The sequence below is a fragment of the Triturus cristatus genome, chromosome 12, assembly GCF_964204655.1.
Source record: "Triturus cristatus chromosome 12, aTriCri1.1, whole genome shotgun sequence".
Taxonomy (NCBI): Eukaryota; Metazoa; Chordata; class Amphibia; order Caudata; family Salamandridae; genus Triturus; species Triturus cristatus.
Genome location: NC_140595.1, coordinates 462,424,366 through 462,447,848, shown reverse-complemented (window position 1 = coordinate 462,447,848; position 23,483 = coordinate 462,424,366). Strand labels below are relative to the sequence as shown.

The window sequence follows — 23,483 nt, the reverse complement described above, 5'->3', positions numbered from 1 at the left end:
TTGCGGACCAGTTCGAGTAGAAGTGGGATATTCTTCCTCCAACTTTTGACTGGGGAAACGGTAGAGATGGTGGCAGGTGGCGAATCTCATTGTTTTTTATTTGAATCCTGTCCACGATAGGAGGGCTTCCTTCTTGATTGCGAGTAGGAGTTACCTCGCTGTCCGTATGACTTCTGTCTGTAGGGTTGAAACCTTTGATTACTTTGAGAGGTTTGATAAGTTCTTTGTTGATTGTAACCTCCCCTATTGGAGAAGGATCCACGTCCTTTGGCACCTCGAAAGAACGACTTACGAAATTGAAGGCTACCAAGAGACCTCCCCATCTCCGTGTCTTTTTTAATAGCCTGAAGGGCCTTATCAACATGTTGGCCGAATAGTAACTCCCCATCAAACGGCATGCCAATAATTTTGGTTTGGACCTCTTGGTGAAAAGATGTAAATTTCAGCCAACCTTGTCTCCTCAGTACTGCTGCACCCGCTAACTGTCTGAATCCTGTGGATGCAACATCCACGGCTGCGTCAATGATTTCCGCGGAGGTATACTCCCCTTCCAGTAAAATCTTCAAGGCCTCGGACTTGGAAGGTTCTGGCAGCAAGTTAATGTAAGGGGAGATGTCTGACCACATTTGCCTATCATATCTCCCTAATATGGCTAGGGAATTTTCCGCACGGACAGTCGTCGCAGTCATAGTGGAAACCTTCTTTCCAATCGAATCCAGCCGTCTGCCATCCCTGTCTGGTGGAGCGGTTATAGGCGAAGAGGGGTTACTGGCCTGTCTCTGCGCCGCTTGGGCGATGACAGAGTCAGCTTTCGGCTGACCGATGAGGCATGCAGGTGAATCACTTGGCGCCTTATATTTTTTGTCTAACCGAGGCAAGACTGCAGGAAGAGAATTCAGTGCTGCCATGATCTTCAACCCTTCCTTCCAGATGAAATCTATGATGGGAATTGTCCTTATCTGCTTCCGTGGTTGGTCTTTAAAATCATAAAGAAAGCAATCATCTTTCTGTCTCCATAGGTATGAGAAATCTCTTTGCTGCCCTCTCCATAAAGAGATGAAAACCTCCGATGTCTACAGGAGGAGAGTCCACAGGAGCTGGAGCGGACGGTGATGGGGTTTGAATTTGGTATTTGTCCCACTCCGAAAGAACAGACTGATCATCCACTTCTTCCTCTTCCCTGTCATCGTCTGTCGTATTAGCTTCATGGGAATGACGAGATGGTACTGGGGAAGGTGGTCTAGAAGATCTTAAAGAAGGTACAGGAACCCTTGGCATGGGCGTTGATGGAAGAGACTCCGCCAATTCAGATGGAGGAAAACGACGATAATAGTCCTGCAACATATATTGCAAATTATTAAGCAATTCCAAAGGCATTTGTACTGTGGGAACCGTGACAGGAGCTGGAGCTTCAGGCTCAGGACAAGGTTCTTCCTCCTGGTCGTCATCTTGGTATTTTATAAACAATTCCGACGGACTCCTAGCGGGGCGGAATCTGTCATCCTCTCATGATTCTTCTTTTTCTTCTTCCTCAGAATCCAGTAATTGCTCAGGCAACTTCAATGGGGAAAGAGCTTCCAATGAGGAGCCACGACGTTGTAGCAAAGAACCGCCGTTGTAGGCAGGGCGGCGGAGGCAGTAGCCGATGCTGCAGACCAAACTTGCAAATCCGTGGAAGAAGACAAGAGAGGTGTCGACGAGTGTGCCGTCGTCGATGGTACTGGCGTCAGAAAAGTGAGTGTCGACGAGGCAGTCTTCGTCGAAGAGGGGGCCGCCGTCGACGAGGCAATCTTCGTCGACGAGGAGGTAGTCAACGACGAGACAATCTTCGACGAGGCAGTCATCGATGACGAGGTAGTCTTAGACGACGAGGCAGCCGTCGACAAGGCAGCCGTCGACGCAGCAGTCATCGACGAGATCTTCTTAACCCTTACCGTCGACGGAGCGCTGACGAGAGATAAAGTCTCCTTCGTTGACGAGATGGGTCGAACAGCAACGGAGACCAGCGTCGACGGAGAAGAAGCTGATGCCATAATCATCTTGGGTCTCGGCGACGAGAAGGTAACCGTCAACATAGAAGTAGCGTCGACGATTATAATCGTCGACGAAGGAGCCGTCGACGACGGAGCTTTTTGCTGAGGTAAATCTTTCTCTGGAAGTCTTTTTGATGTCAGAGACTTTCCAGTCTTTCTCGGGGGCATAGCAGGCTTAGATTTTGAAGGTGGAGAAGCCTTTTTTGAAGAAGAAGTAGAAGGCAAGCTAGAGCCCTTAGCAGGCTGGACTTTTCTCGACACCTTAGCCCCACGAGATGATAAATCTTCCTCAGCCATCCTCTTTCTAGAGGACATAGATGAACCAGAGGCTACACTATCCACCTCAGATAAAGGGTTATCCTTGATCATCTGTAGCCACAGAAGTAGGCGCCCTTCTCTATCTCGGAGGGTCTTCTGAGGGAAGATTCTGCAGATCTTACAATCCCTCACCTCATGATCCGGATAAAGGCAGTAAATGCACTTCTTGTGGGGGGTCTTCTAAAAATAGCCGTAGCTTCCCACAAGATTCACAAGGCCTAAAGAGAGACCTCTTAGAAGATGACATTTTGAAGATAAGCAAAAATCCAGAAAAAACTGTGAAGTACTGAACAGAGCTCAGGGAGACTCCCTTCACACGACGTGCGGTAGAAAATCTGAGAGCCTGAGCCTCTGAGGAGAACATTCTGGTGGGTGCTGTCGCCTGATTGGCTGCAGTTTGAACTGTACATAATGACTTTGATAGTCATAAGTGTGAAAGGTTTTTCTTGTAGCTTAGGACTACTTTACTTCCTGTTTTTTTGTTACCAAGGTTTTTTGGTTATTATATGCATAATTATTGCTTTTTTATGTACCGTGGGACTCCCACTCCGACGACGGGGAATGATTCAGGCATGTGACTCTATGAAAGACACCCTAAATACTGGAGAACTGCAAGTGGGATACTAACCCGCAATATTGTTTTCCTCCACAGGTAACATTGAAATGCTCTGAAATTGTTCTGTTGATTTCTGAAAGTGAAAAGTATCTCTATTTAAAAACGTACTTACCATATTGCGAAGATCTTGGTCTTAAAATAACATACAAACAAAGCTTATTTTTCTACAACTGGTGTGGGCTGCTTTTTGAGTCGTGTGTCCTTTATTGGTCAATGCTGTGCAATAAATGTCTTACACACCTGTGTTGTGCCTAAGGCTGCTCGCCCACGCTCCCACTCATAGAGCACTTTGGGTTTATATTGAGCACTGTACACTTTTTTGGGAACCCCTGAACTCTGTGCACGTAGTGGCATACCATATACAGAGCCAGCTTCCGACAGGCACCAAATAAGGTGTACGGTAAGGAGCAAAGAGAAACCCCATGCACCATCCTACCAAACTCAGAATGCGATGTTCCCTATAAGGGGTACCAAAAGGGCCAGAAACATGGCGGGATGCCCATAGGACATACTGATAAAGTACCCTGGAGGACAGGGAACAAGGCAACTGTGCATCCGCACAAGAGAAGCAGAATACCCCAACAGAACCTGGGAAGAAAAAAACTAAAAAATACTTTGCATCTGGAAGCCAATAGGGCCATAAAACAAAATGTGTCCCAATAACGGAGACCATAACTAGGCATTGACAGGTCAAAAAGCAATAAAAAATACCTGCAGGATGCAGAAACACCTCACCTGGTGCTACGCATAGGTTAAAGTGTGAAAGAAAATACCAATGGCACCATTCCAAAACGGCTTACACAAAAGAAAAACAAGGTGGTCATACACTATACTAAGTTCAGCACAGGGGAAAAAGAGGAACGGACAGTATAGCAAGAGAGGTTCAAGATTTTGCTCCACCCTAAAAATCCCCAAAACAGCGTAAAGTGGAGTCAGCTTGAAAGCCAAACAGATGTTGACCATCGAAATACATGTCCATCAAGGTGCATTGAACAGCCTCTGGAAAACCAGAGGTGTGTAGCCACACATGCCGGCGAAGAGGTACTAAAGAGACATGGCTCACCAGACAGAATCTGTGGCATCCATGCCACAGCAAATCAGCAATTTAGCCGCCTGATGGATATCCTGGAGTAGCTGATTAAATGTCATCAGGGACGGAGGGGAGAAGGCACAAGACCGATTCCCACAACAACTCTCTCAGGAGTTCAGCAAAGGCACAGCTAGCCTCAGTAGCGAGGCTAGGAGGAGCAAAAAAGCCCAACAATGGGGAAGAGTCAAGGCCATTAGCTTCACAAGGTCAGACACCCAATAAAACTCCGGATGATGTGGAGTAGTGCCACTCGTGCCATCGCAGACATCACCAAAATACTTGTTTACAGAGGGAAAAAATAGCAGGGGGAAGGTAGCCTGAACATAACTGTTCAGTCGATGCAGCTCCTGACATTGACTGGCATAGAAGAGGCGACACCTTGTTGTTGGGGAGGAGACACATAGTAGCGGCGGATCAGCGCTATCAATGTCAATGTAAGCGGATCCAACACTGGCATCACAGATGGGAACCACAAAGGGCTAAGCACCGCAGCCGATATGGATTCCATCATGGATCCAGAGGGCCTCACTGACACGGAGGGAGGTCCTGCCGGCTTGGAGTCAGTCATGGCTTCTCCAGCCTTCTTGGGGCTGAGTCCGCACCAAGGGAGGCAGAGAACCATGAAGGAAGGGATATAATTCCCTCATCTGATCCAGAGTCGCCTCGGCACCGGCACTCCTACAACTCTGATGACTGAAGCTGAAGACATGAGCTGCACCCTTCGGAGTCACGGTACACGCCCAAACGCCACATGCAAATAGAATGAGTGTGCAGGGTCGACATCGTAGTCCACAAGACCCCAAAATCAACCAGAAAAAGGCACACTGTCATCAACAAACGTTGAGATGGCCAGAGGTACTGCTCTCCAGATCCATGTGGAAGCATAGAAAGGAAGAAACAGATGTCAGCGTATCAGAGGAGGGCTTATATGGACTCTCTTGATGTCATATTCAGTGGACGACGTTGCTATGGAGTCGCTCTATTCCCTCTACCGACACGCAGAGGTACAGCTATAGAAAAGTTTTCTGCATCCAGTCTGGCACCTGGGGATAATTCAAAGGTAAGGAATCTGCAGCTAGATGTCTCTATCAGATAAAACACACAGTCTCCTGGGTCATTGAATGAATGTGCTCAGGAGAGCTTACCAGCTGTATGCTCTTCAGCTGGAGTAAGGGCCACCTTGTGGTTGGTTCTATGGCTGCACTTTGTGGTCTGAAAACAGTTTTAAAAAAACTTCAGAGACATGTTAAGGTTTATTCAAATGCTTTATTATACATATTTTATGACAATAACTTTTATTGAACACTGCAATTTGTGAATTTGTAAAATACACTATACTGTAACTCACACCCTCGCCATGCAATGCAAATTACATCACATACTTTTGATAAGACTGTGCATGGCGGGACCGTTATAGTTATTTTAGGGTATAAGTTATAGTTACTTGAGAAAACTATAACTTTCAGTGGTTTTGTTAGTTTAAAATTATATATTTAACTGCCATTTACACCCAACTATACTATCCGATTAACTTCTGCTTTTTTTCATTGAAGGTATATGCATCAAAAATATACATACATGTATATCTACATACATATACACACATATATATATATGCACGTATATACATATATGTATATATAGTATACATATATATTCATATACATACACAAATATATTACCTACTGGCGGTCGCCAGTAGGTAGTTATAGTTAGGACCACGTTTCCATAGGAAAACCTCAACATTCTATTTTGAATAACTTTGGCGCCGGTCGACGAATCCTCGCAAATTTCTCAAAATAGGTGGGGCGCTACGCTCCGCTCCTACCCTGAAAGTCTCGGGGGGATCCGTCAAGCGGGGGCTGAGATAAAAGGGGGGTCCCAAAACGCGTTTTTCCCATGCATTTTTCCATAGGACCTTTAGAACGAGCTACAGCCCGAACGGCTGAACAGAATTACTCAAAATTTGGCAGAGAGGTAGTCCTCAGGTCAAGGAAGTGCCTTTTGTAGGTTTGGTGTAAATCTGTTCAGTAGATTCTGAGAAAATAGCCTTTAAATCAATATATATATCTGAGCCCGCTTACGGTACGCTTACCGTACGCTTACGGTAAGCGTACGGTGGCGTGCGCGAGCGCGATTCTGATTGGCTCTTAGATCTTAGTAAACATTCGAATCGGTCGAAACCAGGAAGCGGCGGCCGCCATTTTGTGTATTTCACTCTGAAAAAAAAGAGTGAAAACAAGGAAAGGGGGCAATGAGGAGAGTTACAGACCCCCTAACATTGGTAAGGGGGTCAAAGAAGGACAGAAAAGTACAAAGAAAACATTTATTGATTTTAAGAAAAATCACGGGGTACGCGTACGGTAAGCTTACGGTAAGCGTACGGTAGGAAAAAAAAAAAAAAAAAATGAAAATCAGATTTAAGTGTTTAGATATTAGGGGGCTCTAAAAAGAGCCGTTGTGTTTATGAAAAGATTTTTTAGTGGTGCCTACAAGTAAGTACCGATGCAGAGTCTAAGGTTCAAGAGGAAGACTCTGTTCCCTTCATCATTGAAGTGCACACCATCTCCTCTATAAATGTCTTGCATGTCATAACGCAAGTTGTTGTGGTAAATGGCACCCATACCATAGTCACGGAGGAAAGCAGAAACAGATTTGTTGACGTGCTTTCTTGCTTTGTCATCGCACCGCGTGCCCACCGTGCGTGCACGGCACTAACTGCGTAAAGTGGGCGCGCGGTGCGCGAAGCGCACCGTGCGCGCATGGAACGAACTGCGTTAAGTGGGCGCGCACGCCACGAATGGCGTAAAGTAACTTAGCATTTAAAAAACCGTACAAATTCACTGAAAAAACCATAGGTTTCACACACGTTATAGTTAGGAATTAGCATTTAAAAAACCTTGCAAATTCACTGAAAAAACCATAGGTTTCACACATGTTATAGTTAGCGGAAATTTTACTGATAAAAAACCAATGAAATTCCCCCGTTATAGTTAGTGCAGGCAACTATAACTCACGCGACCGCAATCTTCTGCTGATGACATATGTGTCTTTATGAAAAAAAAATATTTGTAATATATGTATAGCTAAAAATGTATGGAAGAAGACATGGGCAAATAAGTGTCTAAATACAGTATTAGCATCAGCAGAGGATTGCGGTCGCGTGAGTTATAGTTGCCTGCACTAACTATAACGGGGGAATTTCATTGGTTTTTTATCAGTAAAATTTCCGCTAACTATAACATGTGTGAAACCTATGGTTTTTTCAGTGAATATACATATATACACATACATATACTCATATAAATACATTATAAATAAACAAACTCCAGGATGCCCTGCTATAGAGACGCCATCACAGGTAAGGATATTTCCTTTCTTTATTGCGGCATCAACTATGGAAAAGATAAAGGACTTCAAGACCCAGAAAGCATATTTTCAAGGAAATCCCAAGAGGGTGGGGTCAAGTGTTGAAATAGTCCTCCCAGCTGCAGTGACATTTTGCATACGGCCAGTGATCAAGGGCTCATGAGCCCGAAACATGTTTGGCAGTGTTACCGATGGGTGTATTTTGCTGTAACTGCTACCCGCAATAAAGAAAGGAAATTCCCTTACTTGTGATGGTGTCTCTATAGCAGGGCATCCTGGAGTTTGTTTATACATACATACATATATACATACATATATACATACATACATATATACATACATACACATATACACATATGCACACACACATATATACATGCACACACACACATATATACATAAACACACATACATATATACATAAACACACATATATACATACACACATACATATATACATACACATACATATATACATACACATACATATATAACATGCACATGCATACATATATACATGCACATAAATACATACACGCACATACATACACATACATGTCTACATACATATCTACATACACATACATATATACACATGCATATACATACATACAAATATACACATACATACATATATACACATACATACACATATATACATATATACACATACATATATACACATATATACATACACACATATATACACATATACACATATATACATACACATACATATATACACATATATACATACACATACATATATACATACACATACATATATACATACACATACATATATATACATACATTCACACATATATACATACATTCACACATATATACATACATTCACACATATATACATACATTCACACATATATACATACATTCACACATATACATACATTCACACACACACACACACATATATACATACATTCACACATATATACATACATTCACACACACACACACACACATTCACACACACACACACACACACACACACACACATATACACACATATACATACATATATATATATATATATATATATATATATATGGATTAGCAAACTGCCTGAAGCATTTGAGAGGCACACGACAGTTCTCTGCCCTCCGGGCTTCTCGTGCAGCACGCCGTTTCGCTTCACACTTCTTTAAATGCCCGACGCGTTTCAAGGGACCTCCCCCTTCCTCATGGGCTGCCATCAGAAGACTCGATACTGCACCTTGTCCATTTCTGACTTTTTATTCGAACAAGCCCCCCAGTAGGCGTGTGCTGAGTGCACCGTCATACAAAGTTTGCTGGGACTTGTAGTCTTAATGATGCAGATTAAAGTGTTGCCTTTAAGTAAGGTCGAGAGTTCAGATTTAAAATAATGCATAGTCTTTAAACTCCTTTAGTAGTATATATATATATATATATATATATATATATATATATATATATATATATATATATAAGGTTCTGTGCAATAATTCAGCGCGTCATCCAGAGACGCGCAAACAGAGGCCCCCGCATTGCTAAATTGGCCTGGTCATCACTGGTACCTGCTGCAGCAGATTCTTGTCTCTTTCCAAGTGATTGGATGGACCAAGGCTCACCACCGGGGTCTGGATGAGATGGGGTGGTGTTGGAGTTATCAACTCCACGCTGGGAGAGATGGATTTCCAAATTTGCCCCGCCAAATGAATTCCAGAAGTTTTGGGGGTCGATGCGGTCTGGGGACCCAAGGGGGCGCTGGAGTTCTAGTACAGTAAAGGACAGTGGTTTTTGTGTCATCGCAGTGTCCTGTACACCGCATAACCATTTGGCCACCCCTGCATTACCCACCTGAAAAAATACAGCATTTTGGGACTTGTAGTTCACACACAATAAGTGAGCAGCAATTGGTGGGCGAACGCACTGGCTTTGGGGCGGAGCGGGCCACAACCAATCAACTTGTGGCAGGACATTTAAATTCACGATGGCGTTTACACCTCCTGATAATTCCTGGCGCTGAAGAAGGCTAAATATAGCCGAAATGCATTCGCCTTGTTGTACATTTGGAATAAAGATACGCCCATGGATTCCCCTACTGCGGTATCTGCCTTTTCTTTTGAGGAGGTTCTGTGCGACATATATATATATACATACACACACACACAAATGCACACACATATATATACACATACATACATATATATACACATACATACATATATATACACATACATACATATACCAAGTTGCAAGCCCACAAGAGAATATTGCAACACATGAGGGCAATTACCAATTCTGATGCGACATACCCTGTTGCTCGCCATTTCAGGGAAAGTCATAACAACAATTTAGATAACCTGAAATATTTCCTGCTTGATACCATTCCCAGCTCAAGAAGAGGTGGAAACCGAGAAGCCAAACTTAGACAGTTAGAGACGAAGTACATCATTAGGCTAGATACGAAAACACCTAATTCTAGCGAAGATTTCCACACGTTTGTAATAAATTAATTTACAACATAGGTACTTCCATTATTGCACCCACCTCCAGAGTCTTTCCAATTCTTAAATATATAGTTCTGCTAACAGCTGCATAGGCATTATGCCTACATATACATGTCTTAAGTTTTATTTTAGTTATAAATAAACACATGCACATAAATTAAGCATAAGCGCACTTTTTATACACTTCATACACTTTTTATTTTAGCCAGACATGTAGCGAGTGACATTAGGTCACAATAAATAAGGTTATACATTAATCTGTGCAGAGAATAATTTATTTTCGTTCAACTGTAGGCTTTAGGTCAAATCAAATCCCAAATCCTAAAGCTAAGTGAGCGGAGATTCAAAGTTAGGACGACAATGCAGTTCTTTGAATCCCGTTATAGCAATGTAGCAAACACACATGGTATAGCAAGGGGATTATACAGTTTTTTATTACATACATTTGTATTATTACCATGTTATTTGTTTAAATATATTTATATATTTATTGTTATCTATTATACATCGAGATACTATAATGTTTTAAGTATTTATACTGGCGACATTCTGTACAAACATTTTATTATTTATACTTGTAATTATTTATACTTTGATAATATTAGTATTAATACTTGTGAAAATTTGCACATTGAACTTGCGATATGTTGCACAAAATGCATATTTTGCACAGAAGTAATGGCAATGGTTTGAAACCACGTGTGTTGAAACTATCACTTTAAATGTAATGCAATTCTCCTAAGACGCATCATGTGATCAAGGTCTTGCGAGACCGAAACGCGTCATGGCTGTCATGGTGCTAGAGAAGGCGAAATAAAACTGGATCAAAGCACCTCACTGGCGGTCCGCTCTTCATTGTTTTTCCAGTGGGAAGGGAAGTGCGCACAAACAGAGGAATTGGTATATATATATATATATATATATTGAAACCACGTGTGTTGAAACTATCACTTTAAATGTAATGCAATTCTCCTAAGACGCATCATGTGATCAAGGTCTTGCGAGACCGAAACGCGTCATGGCTGTCATGGTGCTAGAGAAGGCGAAATAAAACTGGATCAAAGCACCTCACTGGCGGTCCGCTCTTCATTGTTTTTCCAGTGGGAAGGGAAGTGCGCACAAACAGAGGAATTGGTATATATATATATAGATATATATTGAAACCACGTGTGTTGAAACTATCACTTTAAATGTAATGCAATTCTCCTAAGACGCATCATGTGATCAAGGTCTTGCGAGACCGAAACGCGTCATGGCTGTCATGGTGCTAGAGAAGGCGAAATAAAACTGGATCAAAGCACCTCACTGGCGGTCCGCTCTTCATTGTTTTTCCAGTGGGAAGGGAAGTGCGCACAAACAGAGGAATTGATTGATATATATAATACAAGATCCCACACATGAAAAGTGGGTGAAGCAGGTGGTTTATTGCCAAAATAAAATCAGGGAAAATCACAGGACCAGTGTCCTCCATGACGCATTTCGCTCCACGCAGGGAGCTTGATCACATGATGCGTCTCCGTGTGATGACGTATTAAATAGAGACACTGGGCACAAACAGCATAAAAGGAATGGAAAACAGACTACAGCAGTTTGCTTGTCAAGTATAAAACGTCCGAATAATGATAATATTGATATTATCATCATGTGTAAAATACGCAAAAATTCAATGAGAGACAGAACATCAAATGTAAAATATAAAAAATACATCCATGTAACTAGAGGTGGTTTCCATAATCAATACATAGTGTATACAATCCACTTCTAAAGTAACCTGCAGTGCATTTGGGAATAAATATCCAAAAAATAGAGGACAAGTGTCCAAAATTGAATGCCCAACAAAACTGACATATCTCTTAAAAAGAAGCATAAAAAGCTAATATGCATCTTAAAAGTACATATATCGGACTTATAACAACCTATAAGAATCAAGCATAAAATATTTGGTGAACCAAAATATCGAGGGAGATAAGACGTATATCTATGTAATCAGTTTGGCAACACATATGTCTCACTAAAGTGCGAGTGCAACGGTAAAAAGAGCTGGTCACATGAATATAAACCATAGGCTGAAAACCAAAGGCTAAACAGTGACCAGAAACTAACCAAACCAAAGAAATGAAAACTCATCAGTCATATTAGCAGCATGTATAACGAATAGCAATGCTACTGCAACAGTTGTCAATATACTAAAACCATAAATAGATAAATAAAATCTCCTGTTGTAAAATTGCATGATAAAAATAGTAAAAATCTAGACAAGGATTAACCTGATGATAAATAGTCTGTTAGTTTTTAAGAAGCTAAAGTGCATAAAAAACAGTGCAAAATAGTGCTTTAAATCACAATTAGAATCATCAGCAGCAAGTAAAAAAATCTAAACTTGTTTAAGCCAGAGCAATCCTAAAGTGCTAGTGCAAAAATAAAAAATAAATAATAAATAAATAATCAAAAAGTGGAAAACCATCACAGACAAAACCAACTCAGTTTGGGCAAAAAGATATACACAAAGTACTGATACAGGGCAAGGTATGTCAATCATAAAAAGTTGTGCAGATCTTCATTAATGTTAAGGCCATTAGGGACTCTTGTGTCGAGAGCTAAAATGAAGTGAGACTCTCGTTGTCTCAGTAGCTTATCTCGATTGCCTCTCCGTCCGGGGTTGGCAACTGACCCTATAACTGTGTACTCCAAATCCCCTAATTTATTGTCATGAACAGATTTGAAGTGCCTAGCAACCGGATAGTTGTGGTCAGAATTGACAATGGCCCTGACATGTTGCAAGATACGTTTATGCACAGGAAGTTTGGTACTACCAATATATTCCAAATTGCAAGTGCACTTGAGTTTATAGATGGCATATTCAGTACGACAAGTTAAATGTTCTTGGATAGCTATCTCTTTATCGCTAAAGGCTGTTTTATAGTGAGTGCTGTTAGTAGCAAAAGTACACGCACGGCAAGAATTACATTTGAAGAACCCGGTCCTAGTAAGCCAGGTGCTTTTAGTTTTTACCTCAGGCATAGGTCTCACACGGGCATCCCTCATAGAGGAAGCCCTTCTAAAGGTAATTGTTGGTAAACTAGGTAGGATGGGACCAAGAATGTTATCAGTTAAAACGATAGGCCATTCTGAATAAATGATCTTACGGATAGCATTTTCTTGAGAGTTGAATGTTGTAATCAGGCGAATAGACTGTAAATCTGGCTCTGTAGTTTCATTTACTGAGTTGGTACTAGACTGGAGCAAATTCGTTCTAGGCACATTATTTGCTTTATTTAAGGCAAGGCTCAAATAATGTTTTTTATAGCCCCTGTCCAGAAATCTACTAAATGCTGCCATCTGGCATTCAGTAGAGACAGTTTCAGAACTACAGATTCTCCGAATACGGATAAATTCGCCGTACGGTATGCTATTAATAAGGTGACGCGGATGTGCACTATCTGCATGTAGAATTGAGTTGCCAGCAGTGGTCTTTCTGTGTAACTTGGTACAAAGTATGCCTTTATCTACATACAAAAGGACATCAAGAAATTCAATAGAGGAGCTATCAATAGAGACAGTAAACTTTAGATTCAAATCATTGAGATAGATATCGTCTACAAATCTCATGGCATCATCCTTAGAACCATTCCAGACTAGAAATATGCCGTCAATGTAACGCCAGTAGTGGACCACATGACTCCACCAGTGCTGATGAGCGGTTCTGAGAACATGCTTCTCCCACCAACCCACATGCAAACATGAGTAGCTGGGGGAGAAGCAAGCCCCCATTGCCACACCGCGCACCTGTTGGTAAATGTCATTCTGAAATAGAAAAAAGTTGGTTGATAGACAAAGTTCAATTATTTCCAAAAGCATGTTGTTATATTCTTTCATATCTATATCCCTATTCTCCAGAAAATGTCTAGTAGCATTGATGCCATGACAATGATTAATACTGGTGTAAAGGGATTCAATGTCCATCACCACGAGCAGATAATCCGAACACCATGTTATATCTTTGACTTTGTTTAAGAAATCAGTAATGTCTCTTATATAAGACGGTAGAGAGGTCATATATGTCTGTAGAAAAAAATCAACATATTTGGATAAGTTCTCATACATACTTCCCTGAGCTGAGATGATAGGACGACCAGGCACAGAAGTAACCTTCTTGTGTACATTAGGTAAAAAATATAACATGGGAGTGACTGGATGTTCAATATTCAAAAAATTCATTTCTTCTTTAGTTAGTAATCCATTTCTCTTCCAATGATATATATATATATTGAGCCACTCCAAAAGCTCGTGCTGGTGTGCTTTAGTGCTTCTATAGTAGAGGCAGAGAAAAGAGAAAGAAGATAAAACTCTCAAAGCATAAGAGGCGGAGACAACCACCCTTGCATTATATAGGAATTGCAACAATGCCATCCAGACAGCAAATGACAACTCTAGGATCCAGAAGACTTTGTGAGAGCTAAAGCAAGGTGTCATTCAAACAGAGACCCACAAAAGGCAAAGTGAAAGCCTCCAAAGCAGCTCAGTTTGAAGGAGGGCATAAAAGAGTATTACGGACACAAAACAGAAGAGCCCAACGAGGCAGAACCATAAACAAGCAAGCTTTTTATACAAGCAATACACAAACAGCCTATGGAAAGCAGTAACCAGATAATTAATTTAACAACAAGTCGAAATATTTAAACTGCATTTAGATAACTGAATAGAGGACAAGGTGAGGACACAAGTATCAGACGCCATTCTTCGTCTGCCTTTGAGCAAAGCTAATCAAAATTGATGGTGGACAGTATGGTGGAGGCATCAAGAGTCCAACCACCATAGAAGGAACTTAAAAGCCTCCACTACAATAGCTACTTCACAGAAGCATGTCAAGATGTTGACAGTATAAGGGGCATCATAACCCTTCCAGCAAATGAGAGACACATTTTCTTTAAGCAAAGTCCCCAAAAAACAGATGACGATGCCAACAAGGCAGCACTCACAGTTGGCAAAACAATGGCAACACTTGTTTATGCTAAACATCACAGAAAGGCCTGCCAATCTATAAGCATCCTGTGAAGCACCCTATCTCTTTTCCCCGGTCAAAAATAAAAATCAGAACCAGTGGATGATAAGAGGAGCCGCAGAAGAAAATGTATGAAGTAGCTTAGACTAAGAGTCCATTACAAATTGAGAATGTGGAGAAGGCCTTTCAAGGATCAGGGATCTTCTTAATTACAACTTCCAGGTGCCCTCAATGTACAGAGAGGAAAGGCATCCATCTAAGAAGAGTTCTGTTCTGGCAGAAATGGTGACCATGCCATACAATTTGATCCACTTCAGGAGCATTCGTTGCTGTAAGGAAAGGGCAAACTGTGCATACATTTACACCAGCATAAAAGGTAACGCTGATGTCCTTTGGATTGCATTCTCTGGCATTTCAAATGTATTACTGTTTTTGCATGTGTCATCTTTTAAGTGCCTGAACCAATTTTTTTTTTTTATTAGACCATGCCTTTTATCAAGACAAATTACCCTGCAGATTGTGGGGGGTCATACGCTGAGATTAGTCTTGTGTCTACAAAAGAAGAATACCCTTACCATCATTCCATCAGGTTGGACACAAAACGAAGGGCCTGAGATGAAAACTGTACTGAAGACTAAACAATTGCTCAGGAAATATGAGACACACAATGATTTCAGAGGCTCAGGACACACAGTTTTGTAGATCATGGAATTAGCAAACTAGAAAACTGAGGGAAATATCAAAATAAAAAATAAAATAAAAAAATGTATATATATATGTATATATTCACTGAAAAAACCATAGGTTTCAGGGGCGTTATAGTTAGCTGGACTTTTCACTCGTACAAAACCATAGAAATTCCCCCGTTATAGTTAGTTCAGCCAACTATAACTCGCGCGCCCGCAATGCACTGCTGATGACGTCACATATTACATCACTCATGACATGGTCAGTGATATCATTCATGACATCACTGATGACATCTCAAATGACATCAATGATGACATCACTGATTACATCACTGATGACATCATCCAGTGAATGTGTGTTTTTCTGAAAATTACATATGTTTTATATATGTATATCTCAAGGTCGATGGAAGAATAAATGGGTATATAAGTGTCTAAATGGATGATTTGTTTTTGAAAAATTGATTGTATAACTGACTGATTAAGTGTATCTTAGTGAATACATGGGTTAGTGAGTAATGTTTAAATGTGTAAATATCTGTATCAGTCTCTCACTTTGTGTATAAGTGGCTGCATGGGTTGGTGAGTAGCTACACGAGTGTCTATATAGGTTATTAGTTGGTTTTTTGAGTATCAGTATAAGTGTCTGATGTCGGTATGGTTCGGTGGGGGGTATTACGTAGTGCATAGGTGCATGAATGAGTGACTCACTGTATGTGTTGAAGACAGCATGTGTGCAGGACTGTATGGGTGGATGAGTGTGTGCATGGGTGTGGTAGTGAGTGAATGACTGTCTCAATAGTGTCTCTATGAGTAACTACATATGTTTTAAACTAGTATATGTGACTATTGGTGTATATAAGTGAGTATATGTGAGAGTGAGAGATTGAAAGAGTTCCTGTATGAATAAGTATGTGTTTCTATAAGTGATTGTTAAAAAGACTAAGTATGTGTAAGTTTCTGTAGAAGTAAGTGTGGTGGTGTGTGTATAACTGTACATGCAGGTAAACGGATGTTTGATTCTTTATTAGCATGAGTGACTATGTGTGTGAGTAACTTTATGGATGAGTGGCGTTGTGTAACAGGATGTATAGGTGTATGAGTACATATGATGAGTGAGTACATGTATGAGTGACTGTATAGGACTGTTGGTGAATGAGTGGATGTGGATGTTACAATTACTGAATAGGTTGTTGTAACTGGTATTGGTATGTCCATTGTTTTGAAAAATTTTATTTCTATTTTTGAATGTGTGTATCAAAGGTTATATTAGGGGGAGAGGAGGTCTGCCACTATCACAAGGATGATGTCATCAGTGATGTCATCAGTGATGTCATGAGTGATGTCACTGACCATGTCATGAGTGATGTAATATGTGACGTCATCAGCAGTACATTGCGGGCGCGCGAGTTATAGTTAGCTGAACTAACTATAACGGGGGAATTTCTATGGTTTTGTACGAGTGAAAAGTCCAACTATAACGCCCCTGAAACCTATGTTTTTTTCAGTGAATTTCTAAGGTTTTTTAAATGCTAATTCCTAGCTATAACGTGCCTGAAACCTATGTTTTTTTCAGTGAATTTCAAAGGTTTTTTAAATGCTCATTTCTAGCTATGCCTACAGAGATAGGACATGTGAAGAAAGAAGGAAAAACGCACAGAAAGAAAAAAAAGAAATGCAGAAAGAAGCAACAGAAGTCCTCAAAGACGAAGAAAAGTGCAGGAAGAAGTATAACGTGCAGAAAGAACAAACAGAAGAGCAGAAACAAGCCTTGTTGCAAAATCATCCTGTACCCTCAACTTTTTCAGACGGATACTGGTGGTAACTGAGTCTGACTAACCAGTCCTAGAGCCAGTGCTATGTTAAAAGACACTCAGAATACAGTGAAAACACCTACATACACTAGGGCACACTATGTGTTGGGGTCCCCCTGTGATTAGCATGACCTCCTCTGTAAGCCCCTAGTATATAATAGGGCATGGTTTTAAAAGTACCTCTTAAAACGCACCACAGGGCGTGTTTGAACACGTCACCTCATGCCCCGTCCCCTCCCTTCCCCACTGTGTAAACACGCCCTGTAGCCATTTTAAGTTGGGAGATTAAGTCCCCTTGAATCCTGAGGGTTCCTAGGGTCCAACTAGACCACTAGGTACCTCCAGTAAGCGCCACAGAGCTGCGTTGCAGAGAGGTGTAAAAAGTGGCACAGCCTGCACCACCTCTCTGCAACGCAGAGCAGTGGTGCTTACTGGAAGCACCTGGTGGGCTAGTTGGACCCCAGGGTCCCTCAGGATTGAAAGGGAATTATTTCCCCAACTTAAAAACGCGCCACAGGGCCTGTGGGCGTTCTGAGTTGAGAGATTAAGTCCCCTTGAATCCTAAGGGTCCCTAGGGTCAAACTAGCCCACTAGGTACCTCCAGTAAGCGCCACAGAGCTGTGTTGCATGGAGGTGTAAAAAGGGGCATGGCCTCAGAACACCTGTCTGCAACGCATCTCTCTGGCGCATACTGGAGATACCTATTGGGCTAGTTGGCCCTCAGGGACCCTCAGTACTGAAGGGGAATTAATTCCTCAACTTACAACTGGCCAGGAGGCACGTTTGCAGAGTGCTGCAAGGAGGGGGCGTGGCCTCCGGCGCGATGATGGTCTTTTATTTATAGGGGTGTGGAATTTTCCAAATAATCTAGTTGTCCAAGGGACAAAATGCCACTGAGATCTACATGTCCTGTAAAATCCACTTGTCCCACCTACCCCCGTTCCACATCAAACCTAAGGGCTCCGGCTGACAGAGAAACATTAATATATTTTTGCTTTATTAAAATCAGTAAACCATTGAATGCTGTGCAATAATAATGCTAAAGGAAAACTTGTCAAGCGATATTATCGCGTCCCTGCCCCCCGGCGCCCCCTCCCCTTAACCCTGACGGCAATTCTTTTATTTCTATTCCCCTTTTTTTCCATTTTTTTTGGCTGTGTATTTATTCCCACAAAATACGTACATTTCAAACCATACGTAATGTACTAATTTACCGTCAGCCTTGGCTGTGTATTTATTCCCACAAAATACGTACATTTCAAACCATACGTAATGTACTAATTTACCGTCACCCTTGTAAAAACGTATGGGTGGGATATAAAAGGTGTCAGCCGGCGTGCCTCCTGCCATTTCCCCCTCACTTTTGCAGCTGGCCAGACGTGAGCCCTACGTTCCTTGCGAATCGGTAAGTTGTATCGAAAAAGAAACAGCAAAGTTGGGAGCTTCCTTTAATAATAGGAATCGTTTTTTCGCCAAATGTACCCTCTTTGCAACATTAATCAATTGTGTAATGTATATTTGTAGGTGTGTTTACGCAGTTATTGGCTGAAAGTTAATAGCTCACTATTCTATATTAGGACTTTAAGTTATAAATTGCAAGTCACCAACGGATGTCTCTTTTGAAAGCATTAATCTGCAGATCTGTTTCCATCTGCGGTATGAAGGCTCCGGACCCGCGATGTTAAACCCGCGTTGCGATGGCAGCGCGTGAATCTGAATTCGTTGTAATGGGTGTTTCCCCCATGAAGCGGTGGTAGCCCAGCGCGCCTGCTTGCGATACGCTTTTTTGATGTCCTCATCTGAGGCGCGGAGGCGGGCCAGGCCTAGGCTTTTGTACTAATTAATCTACCCACGCACGGTTGCTAAAAATATAAATAAAAGAAAATCGCAGCACCTCCGTCACAATATCACACAATTCAAGCGGGCAAAACTGCTTATTTTACCTGAATGCTTATTGCAAGCCTCGTGGCGGCCACGGACTACTGCTTGCAGAGGCTTAGTGACGTTTCACTCCCCCAGCCAATCACTGGCTAGAGCCCAGTCATGGGCTGCTAGCCAATCAGATGCCGCCAAAGGCTCTCTGCAAGCTTCGGATTGGCTGTGAGCCCCAGAGTGCCCACAGCCTGTTGTTTTAACGTGATTAATGTCTACATGTCCGTCGGACATAAATAGACAATAAATCTTCTTGCCCGTCAATATAAACAACATGGTTCGGGCGTCGGGCGATACGATTCCCCCACCCCATTCTCTCAAACATGGTTCGTGATATCACAGCAGAAGGCTTTTTCACATGGTAAAATCACCTTAGAACACACCACAATTCCTAAAATGAGTATGGTACCATCAACAAATGATTTATAATGTAACTAAAGTCTTAAAACCTTCTATTAACTGCAATGCTTTTTAATGAGGTGCTATAATTTATATTGGTCCCAAGATGGCTGGCAGCACTTCTTGGATGAAGTACTGACAGCCAATCAGATCTCACGATGAGATGTGTGGTTAGGCTCCGCCCAGATATGTATATGATTTTACTTTTGATTTTCTCAGGAACTACTGAACAGATTGACACCATATATGCAAAAGGCACATGCCTGACCTGAGGACTACCTCTTTGCCAAATTTCAAGTAATTCTGTTCAGCCGTTCGGGCTGTACCTTGGACTAAAGGTCCCTATGGAAAATTGCATGGGGAAAACACATTTTGGGACCCTCCTTTTTCTCAGCCCCCACTTGACGAATCCCCCCCGAGACTTTCAGGGTAGGAGCGGAGCGGAGCGCCCCACCTATTTTGAAAATTTCGCGAGGATTCGACAACCGGCGCCAAAGTTATTCCAAATAGAATGTTGCGGATTTCCTATGGAAACACGGTCCTAAGTATAACTATCTACTGGCGACGGCCAGTAGATTATATATATATATATATATATATATATATATATATATATATATATATATATATAATGAAAAAATAAATATCGTCAACTTTGCCTCAGTGCAACAAAAACAATATATCAGGCACCTATTGAATAGTAGGACATGGTAATTAGAGATTTCAAAAAGTATGGTAAACAGGAGTTTTCAGCACAAATGTTCAAATCTGGGATCCACATTGATTAAAACAAAATATTAAAACCACTGAAATTGTTTTTACACACAACAACACATACACTTGGGTACAGGGATGAAGAATCAGTTGCTGGACAATGAGAACATTTGATTATGATGTACTGAAAGCCGAATGATAGGATTTAGAAACATGGAACAGCTCCCAGACGTTTTAGGCTGGATCCCAAGACTGAAATGTCATTGCTGTCAGCATCCTTTCCAGGAGAAATTTAAATCAACAGCCTTTGAAAATGAATTTAACTTTAAAATGTTGCCAAATTTTCTTTTTGCTCATCAGTATGCGTGTTGTTTTGAGCTCCGCAGCAGCTGTTCATCAAATGCACAATGTTTTCATCACTACAACAACAGTCAACTCAGAATCGCTCAAGAAAAGGCTAATTCTCTTGTTCGTGTCCTGTTTCACGTATCGTCTTTTTTGGGGTGGATATATATGAAAGAATGGTGTGCAATAATAATAATTATAATAAGAACGAATTTGCACAACGCTGCTCAGATCCCACCCAGCAGAAAGACTCCACCCTAGACCTTCTAATCTGAGCCAAAGGTCTTCTCATTGAAGTCCTCCCAACCCTGTATATTAGTAGTCTGACTGCCTCTTGACAACACTCACATTCACGTCTTCTAAAACTGGAAGTAAAGAACAATCTAAAAGACTTTAGACTTAAGTTAAGAGATTACAAAATGATACACCTGAACACTCTCGAGAATTAAACCTCCAGGTAACCTCACCTTTCATAACTTGACTCAATAGCTGCATCATTTGTTCCCAGTATACTCTTCTATCACAAAAGAGATAGTGGACAATCTAGCTCCCCCAAAACTGAAAAGGCAATAATCTATGTGTTGAACCTGGCCCTTTCTGCAGTGTCACCCCCACTCACAAGGCCTTCCACGACACCGGACCAGCATACATGAACAGCACTCTCAAATTCTATGCACCCCAAAGGACCCTACGATCAGCCCAGCTCTCCAACGCCATGGTCCCCCGTACCAAAAATACCAGATCAGGCGGCCACTCCTTCTCCTTCCTCGCAGCCAGAGCCTGGAACGCCCTCCCTCTCCACCTCAGACAGAATCTCCCTCCCCATCTTCACAAGAAACCTCAAAACCTGACTCTTTGACAGACCACGTCCTTGATGGACTGGAACCTGCGAAACCCCCTCCCACCCCCAGGGCCTTGAGACCCTCACGGGTGAGTAGTAGCGCTTAACAAACGATTGATTGACCCCAAATATTTTGCCTTTACCCTCCACGTTTTGATGATCTTGTTTTTGTTGGTCTTGATATTCTGAGCACTCACTTCATCAGTGCTAAAGTGCTTGTGCTCTCTCCTCTACACATGGCAAAATTGGCTTATTCCCAATTGGCATACTTAATTTACTTGAACGTCCCTAATAAAGTGGAACTACCTGTGCCCTGGGCTGTAATTAAATGCTACTAGTGTGCCTGAAGCACTGATAGTGTCACTCACTTACACCAGTGCTTAATTTGTAAAAGAAAAGGTGCCGGTGCTCAAAACTCAGCTCAGATTCCCGAGGCTAGTGCAATTAAATGTCGATGCGCCAAATTCCAAGGCTGGTGTTCTTTAATCCACCTCATGTCTTTTTAATTCACTATCGGCCACTCCCTGCCCCTTTATCTCATTCTTGAAGGCCCCTGCTTTCTCCTTTTGTGAATGTTTTCCTGTCTTTCTCTTCCTCCATCGTGTTTCTCTTCCTTAGTCTTTCAAAGCTGTGTTTTTCCTGTCTTGTGGCCGGTAAATATCTGATAGGAAAAAATAAGCGCAGGTACCCACTAATAAGTGCTGGTAGTCCTCACCAGGAACCACCGGCTCAAATTAAATACTGCCCTTGCACCCTCAGCCATGGCACCAAGGAAACAGACATGATTTACAGTTTTTATTCCTCAGTTAAGTAAAAGTGGCGATAACTATCATTGGCTAGTGTTTTATCCCATAGATAGAGCAGGGAAAGGCCACCAGTGGACAGAGCATTGTAAAGGTCTCCAAGGAGTCCCAGCTACAATCGACTGCTAAGCGTTGCATCTACCTTTGTGTACCCGATGCAGAGGCCTAACAGGAACGCTTTCCTGCCCCCACAGTAGTAAAAAGCAGCTATTTAATTGTGATCAGGGGTCCTCAAACTCCTGGGTCCTGGTGCCAATACACCTGCTGCACCACTGGAAGTTACCAACCGGACTCTAGTACATTTTGTGCTCGTTCTTGTTGCCTCCTGCTCCAGCTGCACCAGCACGCAGACCTCAAAACTAATTACTCTTCACTTACTGTGAGGCGCTAATAAATAGGAATGTGATTGCACTCACTCTCGTGGCGGCCAATGAGATGCACTAACCAAGGGCTGCAGAGATTACAAGTCCAAAACCTAGAACAGCAATTGGGAAACAAGCCTGCAATGATCCCTAAACCAACTGGTCAGCACCGGTCAATCAGCTTACTTATAAAACTTTATTTTCAGCTCAGGTTTACACAATGCTTCCACCTGGCAGACCCAACGGGTTCAATGGAAACAAAGAGGCGTCTACTTCCAGGCCAGGTGTGTGGGGAGCGAGAGCTCCAAAACATCGTACACACTAACACATAGTAATTGTTTCACATGCACATTCATTAATTTAGCATTCTGTTCCAGAGTTGTATTATTCTTAAACCTCTGTAAAATGTTGAGTCATATGTTAGGATAAAAAAAAAATCTCTTTTCTGAAGTCTGTTCCATCACTGGAGCTGGGTTCTACTTTATGGTGTTATTCCCCCTTCCAAGTGGCGCCAGGCCGACAGGGGAAACCACTACGATGTAGCTCAGAGTTATCCCCAATTGCACGAGTTTTAATTAACGTCATTCATAAAACATGTTAACTGCTTTCGTTTTTTAAAGAGGGAAACGCCAATTACCATTCGTTTTCTCAGCCGGAAAGT

General features: G+C 41.8%; 1 protein-coding gene across 1 annotated transcript in view; it reads right to left on the bottom strand.

Moving 5' to 3' along the window:
* The window catches only part of PHKB (phosphorylase kinase regulatory subunit beta), a 1,466,493-nt gene that overhangs the window by 473,750 nt on the left and 969,260 nt on the right, over positions 1-23,483 (bottom strand). The gene's annotated exons all lie outside the window — the stretch shown is intronic.